This window comes from Triticum dicoccoides, chromosome 6A, assembly GCF_002162155.2.
Source record: "Triticum dicoccoides isolate Atlit2015 ecotype Zavitan chromosome 6A, WEW_v2.0, whole genome shotgun sequence".
NCBI classification, from domain to species: domain Eukaryota; kingdom Viridiplantae; phylum Streptophyta; class Magnoliopsida; order Poales; family Poaceae; genus Triticum; species Triticum dicoccoides.
The window spans coordinates 177,432,630-177,442,466 of record NC_041390.1 but is presented as its reverse complement, the minus strand read 5'-3'; positions in this window follow the sequence as shown (position 1 = coordinate 177,442,466).

Below are 9,837 nucleotides of genomic sequence, written 5' to 3'. Positions count from 1 at the left end.
GTGGAAAACGCTAGGACATGCAAATTTGAAGTGGTCAGGATATATGAAAATTCCTCAATTGTGTTTGCCCATGTTTTGATTGTGCCCAAGTGGCCTTTTGTTGTTTCCAGGGAATGAAGCTGAGTGGCCTATGTTTTGCCGGAATGTTGATTCATTTCTATTCCGACAAATTTCAGGTTCTCGATTTGTCCACTTTTTAGCAAAGGTCATGGCGAAATTTTCCGTGAATTTCGGCATGACTTGTGCTACAAACTAGGACATATCGAGTGCCCGAGATTTGCCACACCAGGAAGGAGTCAACGTTCCTGCAAAAACATAGGCCTTTTGTATGTCATTATTCATTTTATTAGGTCTAGACTTAATTTACTAGATTTAATCGTAGGAAACATGGCTAGCAGCGATGAATGATAGGGTTCTGGTGATTGCGACGACGTCTACCTAGCGGCAGACGAATTTTTGAGCCTTGCCAACGATCACTGATGTTGCCGGGCCCACTGGTCACATCGGGGACTGAGACCGACATGCAGACCGGCGCTGAGACTGAGACCAACGCTGAGACTCAGACCGGATCAAGACCGGTGCTGAGACTGAGACCGGCGCTGCCTCGGGGAGCGGAGCCAGTATAGAACTGAAAGTAAAGAGGCGACGGCTTCCTAACAAGCTCAGGACTACTAGACTGGTGGTCACGGAGGTGGACGACAGAAATTTTGAGCCAAACGCGCCCGAGGAAGCGTGTGCATGCTACGACAATCAAATTGGCCGCATCATACGGACAACCGCCAGCATCAACAATGAGAAACTAAACAAGTTAGATAATATGAGGCCCGCCCTCCTAAAGAAGCTGCACCAGATATTCTTCTTCCCGGGCCGGAATGAAAAGAATTATAAAGATCCAGACAAGGACCCGGTAATGAAGAAGATAAACAAACATGCCATGAGCAAGTTTAGCGACATGTTGGCCACCTGCAAAGCAAGGGTGAAATATCGGATCTTCAACGAAAAGGAACCCTACTCCAAGATTGTAAAGGATAATCCGACAACCACGGCAGAGCACTTTGAAATATTCAAGGCGGCTTGCGAGGCTGAAGATGCCAAAAAAAAGTCAGCGTACATGAAGGGGCTTCAACAAGAGAACATTGGGTGCCACCACCTCGGAAGCCGTGGTTACGGCGGGAAGAGGTCCATAAGGGCCAAGGACGACACGGAAGCCACGAGTCTGGGCATCCCAGACCCATTGGCGGAGTTCACCATCCCACAGGAGCATGACGTCCTCAGGGCCCGGCACCGTTGGGACCCAGTGAAGAAGGTTTTCGAGAAGAACGCGGTCACGATGGAGTTCGTTAGACTGCTGGTAATTTTAGTTTCTGATCAATTCGACTGCATGTTAGTCATATTTGTAAACGATCCTTATGCCTTTTGCAGAGAGAGCAGCACGGGATTGCGGCCGAAAGTGACTCGCCATCTGAGGCATTGGCGAGGCCCAAGTGGTACACTCCATTCAATCGGGCATTGAAAATATTGAAAGGACTCCCGGTGGAGACTCGACCGTCGTATGGACGTGTGCACGGTGTCGGAGATGGCGCCACGTGGAAGAACTACTACCGTGAGACCGCAGAGGAGAGAAAGGAAAGATGGAGGTTAACTGAAGAAAACATCGACAAGAAGGTTGATATTACAGTTGAAAAGAAATCATATGAGACAATCGCAACAGCGGTAGCTGCCGCAAAACAAGTGCTTGTCGATATGTCTACTACCTTGGTTTCGGGCGTTTTCAATTGGAGCAGGCAAAATCCCCAAAAAAAAATGCAGCGGACTTTACCCTTGCTGACTTCCTCAGGAGTAGCTCGACTAGCGTTGCACCAGCACGTGCACCTGCTCCCGCACCGGCTCCTGCAGCTGCTCCCCCACCTACTCCGGCACTGGCTCCTGCACCTGCTCCTGCACCTACTCCCGCACCTGCTCCCACACCGGCTTCCGCACCTGCTCCGGCACTGGCTCCGGCACCGGACGTGCTCAGCGGCGCTTTGCCTTTGGTTGAGCTCGACGCCCTCACGGTATCTGTCACACCCGCCCCCTTCAATAAATGTATAATCTCCCGTTTTCATTGCCTTTCGGATGTCTCATGTCGCAGACTTTTCTTTGCGGGCCGACGAAACCCCGTGCACCATATTGTACACCATCGGCGACCAGAAGGTGGACGTGGGGAAGGCGACGATAATGGAGCCGAAGGAACCATTGTTCCATAGCCGGCCGATCCCCCCGGAAGACTTCAAGGTTTCTGTGGCTAGTGTCAAACCGGGCCACGAGAATTTGGCTCCTCCGGTACTAGTGGGAGATGACGACGAGACCCCGCGGCGGCTTGGTGATTGTTGCAATGGGTGGGTCCTGTTGTGTCCAAAGAGTCTGATTCGTCTGGAGGCGGCCGGGAGCACACCCACGAGCACGCAGTTAGGTATGAACATCAACACCTCACCTACTCCATTAGTCGCTAGTGACGTCGCCATAGATGAGGATGAGGATGACGATGACACTCAACAGTATGTCAATACTAGCGCCTACTTAGGGTTTGAGCCTCATGAGTTGGTGCCTGAATTGCCACCTCTGGAGTCTGAACGTATTATGGACAACCTTCCGGTAGTAAAGAAGTCTAGGAAGAGACCAAGGAAAGGCAGAAAAGCTGCTTCTGTGATCCAGCCGCCTCAGCAGCCTCGGGTTCAAGACCATATAGATATCCTTGGTGCGGCAAAATGGCATATCCCAGGTCAACCAATCCTACCTGAAGCAGCGCTACGGGCTAGATTCGGCGATTTAAGGAGACTTCATGATGATGTGCTGCGGATAGAGAAAGGCCTCATCACCTAAAAAATCCAGGATACCCACTCTACGTGGTTAACGTGCCGTGGGGATTGTCATACGTCGACAAATTCCCCACGGAGAAGTTCTTCCGTAGATTCGATTACATCTTCGACATGTTTCATTTTAAGAAGCTGGATGTTGTGTTTGTCCGCCTTTATGCTTTGCGCATGAACTACCTCATCAGTGTTGAGCAGATACCTTATATCTGTGTCGCTGACCCGTACTTCATGCACGAGGCCTTCTTGGGAGTCTGCGCAAAGCACTGTGAATATGCGAGGGAATACATCGTCAATTTCATGCTCGCCAATAAGGACAAGGAGGCGATTCTCGTGCCTTATCATCCCATGTAAGTCATCCACGTGTATATCCTTCCTTTGATTTCAATCATTCATTTGCACGGTGGAGGCTAATTAATTTGAGGTGTACTTATTTTGCGCAGCGGCGGGCGCGCCGTCCTCATCATCCTCTACCCCCGATACTCCCACGCTCTTTACTTGGACTCGTCGAAGAACATTAACAAAAAGGATTACACCCATATCAAGTCTGTTCTTGACAGTGCTATGTTTTACTACGGCGCACGGGGTGGAGAGGTCATGGGCAAGAAGAAAAAGGACGGCAGGCCCTCCTTCGGCCATAAGACCAACTTCTGCTGCATCCAGCAACCGAGTGATTCTCTTAATGATGGATTCTATGTCCTACACTAGATGCTGGAGTACAAACGGGATAACCAGAACCTTCGCATGTCACCTACATCCGGCGATGCCCATATTCTGCAATGGGCAAAGAACTTAGGAGATATCAAGGATCATCGACTTCGAGCTGAGTTCTATCACATCCAGTATAGGTGGGAGGGGAAGGGAAGAGGCCAAGGCATGTCGTAGGGCTGGCCGCTGGCCTCCTAGGGGCCCTGCCATGCCCTACGCCCCCGTGCCATGTTTCCCCAAGGGGGGAGGAAAGAGGGGAGAGGGAAGGAAGTGGGGATCCTAGTCCACACTTTCCTTTCCCTTCTCCCCTTTCCTTCTCCTCATTAGGTCGGCCCATATGGGGGATGCACCAGCCCCTTGTGGCCAGTGTGTTTCCCCTCTTGGCCCATAAGGCCCATATCTTTTGCCGGGGGTGCCCGGAACCCCTTCCGGTGACCCGATAACACTACAAAAAAAAGACACATCCGTGACGTTTTGGGCCGAACGAAAAAAATTTCTGTCATACATATGACACTTCTATGACGATAATTGTGACAAAACCCGGTATCATCATAGATGTGGTGGGCTCCTACTTCTATGACAAAAAATCATGATAGAAAATGGGCTTTTCGTCCTGGGCGGGCCGGAGACGCAGCTGCATGACATTCTTTGGGCCGTCCATGACGGAAAAAACCATGGTAGAAGCGAGGGGGAGGAAAATTTCGGGGAGTTCCCGGTTACGGTGGGAGGTCGGGGGCCGAGCGATGCGCGTTTCTCTCATACATGTACGCGCGTGTGTGCGAGGCGTTGGCTCTAACTGAACCCGAGCGAGGCGTTGGGATCTAACTGAACCCGAGCAATTGCACTGTAGGCTACGCGTTAATGATCCCGAGCGATTGATCGATTGCTGTTAACTGAACCCGGTCGAGCGATTCCTTCGCTACTGCTGCTAACTGAAGCCGATCGATGGGATGAACAGTGAGCGTTGCGGGGGGTTTTGGATGAACACTGAGCGGTGGCATTGCCTCTGGATGAATAGGACCCCGTGGTGTGGTGGAGGGCTGTATGAATAGTAGACGGTGGAGGGGTGCCCGTGGAGGGGTGGATGAACATGCCCCCATGGTGTGGAGGGCTAGATGAACAGTAGACGGTGAAGGGGTGGTTGAACAGGGCCCTGTGGTGTGGAGGGCTGGATGAACAGTAGACGGTGGAGGGGTGCCCGTGGAGGGGAGGTTGAACAGGACCCCGTGGTGTGGAGGGCTGGATGAACAGTAGTCGGTGGAGGGGTGGTTGAATAGTAGCCGGTGGAGTAGCGCGCGGTGGAGGCTGGATGAACAGGAGCCCGTGGAGGCTGGAGGAGGTCGACGGTGGAGATGAACAGTATCTCGTGGAGTCCCGTTTTGCGGTATGCCACACCCCTCCCGATCAACAGGACCCCCGTTTCGACCGTAGCGCTCCAACACAAGTCCGTTTCCTCCGTTTTGCGGTACGCCACACCCCCTCCCGATCAAGAGGACCCCCGTTTCGACCGTAGGAGGTCCGTTTCCTCCGTTTTGCGGTATGCTAGACCCCTCCCGATGAACAGGATCCCGTTTCGAACGTGGCCGGTCGAACACAAGGACGTTTCCTCCATTCTGCGGTACGCCAGGCCTCATTTGCATCGCATGTTCCGTCCAAGCCCTCCCGATGAACACGGCACATTCTGTTGCCTCCCTATGAACACGACACATTCAGTTGCCTCCCCATGAACACGACGATGACGCTGTTTCTCCGTTCTGACCCAGCCATGTACACGAGCCCTGGCCGTACGTATGCGCGAGTAGGCGTTTGACACCCCGCCCGTATGTACACATACGTGGCCGTATTTTCTTTCTTGCACCCTGGCCGCTGTACGTACGTGTAAATGCTACGTGCGCGCCTCTACTACGACACGTGCGCGCCTCTACTACGACACGTGCGCGCCTCTACATCAACCAGTATGTGCGTACACATTTGCGACCAGAATGACAATGCTACGTACGCTTCGACCAGGTGGGTTCCGACTGTCAGGCACTTCCTTGCTTGCGAAGATGTAGCTGGTGGGTCCCAGCAGTTAGGGGCGAATTGTTTTTTTTTGCCCGGACGCACTTCCTTGTGTGCAGAGATGTAGCTGGTGGGTCCCAGTAGTCAGGGGGAAATGTTTTTTTGCGAAATACGGTGGCCCGTCCGGTGGGTCCCGCTGTCAGGTGGAGGAATAATTATTTTGCACGTAATAAGGAGGCACTTCCTTGTTGCGGCTGTGGACCCAGCTGTCAGCCCCTCCACGTACAGTCCACGTCTGATGGAAGCCGTTACTTGACCATGTTGACCACGCCGCGCCGAGAGCACCAGGGCGGTGGACGACGGCGAGGCCTAGGAAGGGGACGACGCGGAGCCGGGGAAGACGCGGCAGTGGATGCCCACGCGTAGAGTACGAGGGTTCACTGGTTCGCTGCGGTGTGAGGCTGTCGTCGCCGCAGAATAACAGGGGGTGTGGGTGAGTAGAGGGATGGCCTGGCCAGTGGTGGGAGTAGTAGGGGGCGGTGAGGCCTCCGCCGCATCGCAGCCGGCCATGGGAGATAGGAGCACGAGGCACGACTGGCGCTGGTTTGGGCGGCTGGAGCAAGAAGACCAGAGGTTGAAGAAGCACTACGGCCGTTGGATGGACATCGTACGGTCACTGGAGCTAGAATCGTGCATATTGACTAAGTTGACAAAGCCCTCCGCCCCCGTCAACTTAGTAGGCCCACAAGTCATCCTCCCACCAAGGTGGGTCCCAGCTAGCAGGGGGTATTCATTTTTTTGAGTGTAATAAGGAGGCACTTCCTTGCGTGCGAAGATATAGCTGGTGGGTCCGAGCTGTCAGCGGCGGTAACGTTTTTTCGCGAAATACAGAGGCCCTTTCGGTGGGTCCCTGATGTCAGGTGGAGGAATCATTATTTTGCGTGTAATAAGGAGGCATTTCCTTGTGTGCGGCCGTGGACCCAGCTGTTGGCCTCTCCACGTACAGTCCACTTCAGATGCATGTCGGTCGTTGACCACATTGACCAGGCCTCGCCGAGAGCACCAGGGCGGTGGACGACGGCGAGGCCTAGGAAGGGAACGACACGGAGGCAGGGAAGACTCGGCAGTTGTTTCCCACGCGGAGGGGAGTACGACTGTACGAGGGTTTACTGGTTCGTCTGCCGTCACCGGAGAATAACAGCAGGTGTGGGTGAGTAGAGGGATGGCTAGGCCAGCGATGGGAGTACGGTGGGGCGGTGAGGCGTGCGTGGCAGTAGAGCCGGCCGCGGGGAGGAGGGAGCAGGCAGTCCCGCCCGTGCCTGTTTGAGCGGCTGGAGCAGGAAGAGCAGAGATTGAAGAAGCATGACGGCCGTTGGATGGTCATCCAACAGTCACTGCTTGTGCGTCAACCTTTTTTTTAGGAAAGCCTCAAATCTGTGGAAAATAGCATACAACCCATCTGCCATTATTTCTAATAATTTACAGCCCATTTCCTAATTATTAAGCTTTTTTTGGAGCCCATATTCTTTTTGTTAGCATTACAACCCGTATTGTGGCCACGGTTAAAAAATTATATGAAATTTTGCATATTTCGGTGCGGTTCGAACTGTTTTTAATCCCAAAATTTCGACTCACATTCAAACTGATTTTAAAAATAAATGTATATCAATATAAAATCCAACAAATTCTCCACGCATAAAAATTAATGTAATTTCAAATCTCGAAATGAAGAAAAGATATTTGAAACTAATTGCCAGTTTGATGTGTTTTAAAAATGTACAGCCCATTTCTCATTACTGATGGGCCATTTTCTCGGCCAGCCGAATGAAAGCTCTCCTCATCTTGAAAGATTTGCAGCCCAACAGGCCTGACAAAGCGACTTACTTGGCAAATCACAAAAAAACTGGGCTGTGGCCGTTGACCCAACTGTCAGCCTCTCCATGTACAGTACTCTTCCGATGGAATGTCGTTGACCATGTTGACCACGCCGCGCCGAGAGCACCAAGGCGGTGGACGACGGCGAGGCCTAGGAAGGGGACGACGCAGAGCTGGGGAAGACGCAGCAGCGGATGCCCACACGGAGAGGAGTACGAGGGTTCACTGGTTCAGCTGCGGTGTGAGGCTGCCGTTGCCGCAGGGCCTGGCTAGCGGTGGGAGTAGTAGGGGCGATGAGGCCTCATTGGCAGCACAGCCGGCCACTGGAGGCAGGAGCAGGCGGTCTCCCCGGTGCTGGTTTGGGCGGCTGGTGCAAGAAGAGCAGCGATTGAAGAAGCAGCAGGACCGTTCGATTCAAATCCAACGGTTACTGCTGCTAGAATCGTTTGTTGACTAAGTTGACAAGCCCTGCGTACGTGTCAACTTAGTAGGCCCACAGGTCAGCCTCTCAGCCGGTGCGCCCCAGATGTTAGTGGGAGGAATCATTTTTTTCACGTAATAAGGAGGCAGTTGATTGCGTGCGGCCAGGCCAGCGAAGGGAGTAGGGTGGGCCGGAGAAGCCTGCGCGACATCACAGCGGGCCACAAGAGGAGGGAGCAGGCAGTCCTGCCGGCGCTAGTTTAGGCGGCTGGAGCAGGAAGATCAGAGATTGAAGAAGCACGTCGGCCGTTGGATGGACATCCAACACTAACTGCTGCTAGAATCGTGTGTTCACTGACAAAGCCTTGCGTAAACAAGTCAGCCTCGAAATATGTGGCGTGTACAGCCCATTTGCTATTATTTTTATAATTTTTACTCATTTTCTAATTCATATGGAATTTGTTGCAGCCCGTTTTCCATTTTTAGAATTGCTGGCCATTTTCTGGTCAGTACCAGGGTCAAAAAATTAACTAAATATGTGGGAAATTTTGAAAATTCGCAATTTTTTTGCTGGGGAACGAAATATTCTTAATCCAAAAATTAATATCCATACTAAAACAAATTTAAAAATAAATTAGTACTATGTCATGTTAAATCCAATGAAATACGTATAAGATATCAGTGAAGAACAAAAACAAAAAAAGAAACTTATATCCCATTTGCTATAAATTTTTTGGAATTTTCAACCCCTTTTGATATTACTTTTAACAGACATTGACCATACTCTTAAGCCAGGCTGGAATGCATCCCTCCTCGTCTTGAAAGATTTGCAACCCAGTAATTCGAAGAAAACAAATAGGCCTAGCTTGGGTATTCTTCAAAAAGAAATATTGGGCTACCTACACTAGTAGAAAAAGGGGCTTTTGACCCGGTTGGTAAGGCCCCTTTAGTCCCGGTTTTCGAACCGGGACTAAAGGGTCGGTACTAATGCCTCTCCCCTTTAGTCCTGGTTCTTACACGAACCGGGACTAAAGGGCGCGGCCACGTGGAGCTCCACCTTTAGTCCCGGTTGGTGTTACCAACCGGGACTAAAGGAAATTTTATGATTGTTTTAAAAAAAATTGATTTTTTTTAAAAAAATTTGATTTTCAAATTTCTAAATTATTTTAACCTCTAGTGTGTAATCACCACCCCTCATCACTGCTCAATTTATCCTCTAATCACCCCTCATCATTCAAAATCATCTAACTTCCCGAACGGTCACCCATCCTCCCACTCCCCAGCATGAGCACGCTTAACTTCCGGGTTCTATTCTCTCTCGTTTCCAAGTCTGCACTTGTTGTTTTCCTGACAATAGTAAGATGTCAATCCTATTAACCTTCATGAATTTTGCTTGAGCATGAAGTGACACATTTCACTGTTTGAGTTTGAAACTATTGTTTTAAAAAAACAATAATTATTTAGTAACACTAATATATCTTGAATAATTAGTTTGACCATTGTTTGACCACAGTTTGACCATAGTTTGACCAGATTTGACCAAAATTCAAAATAACTGAAATAATTATTTAGTAACACTAATATTCTAGAATAATTAGTTTGACCATTGTTTGACGACAGTTTGACCACTGTTTGACCATATTTGACTAGTAATTTTTTCGATTTTTTCCACTCTAGATCTTAAAAGCCCCGTAACTTTTTTCTGTTAGGTTTTTGAGGATTTTGAAAATGTTTAACGGGGTTCCCCTAGTTAAATTCGGATGTAACTTTTCGAGTAGATGATTTTTCATATAAAAAGTTTTTAATCCGAGTTCGTATGCAAAAGTTATGCCCATTTTACAAATTCCAGAGAGATTTTGCAAATAAAGTCGAAATTCATATTTGTAAATTTTCCCAACAAGTAGACCACATATCACATGGGAAACTTATTTTATTTTATTTTTTTGACATTTCCATCATTTTCTTTTGTTTTTTCTAAAAC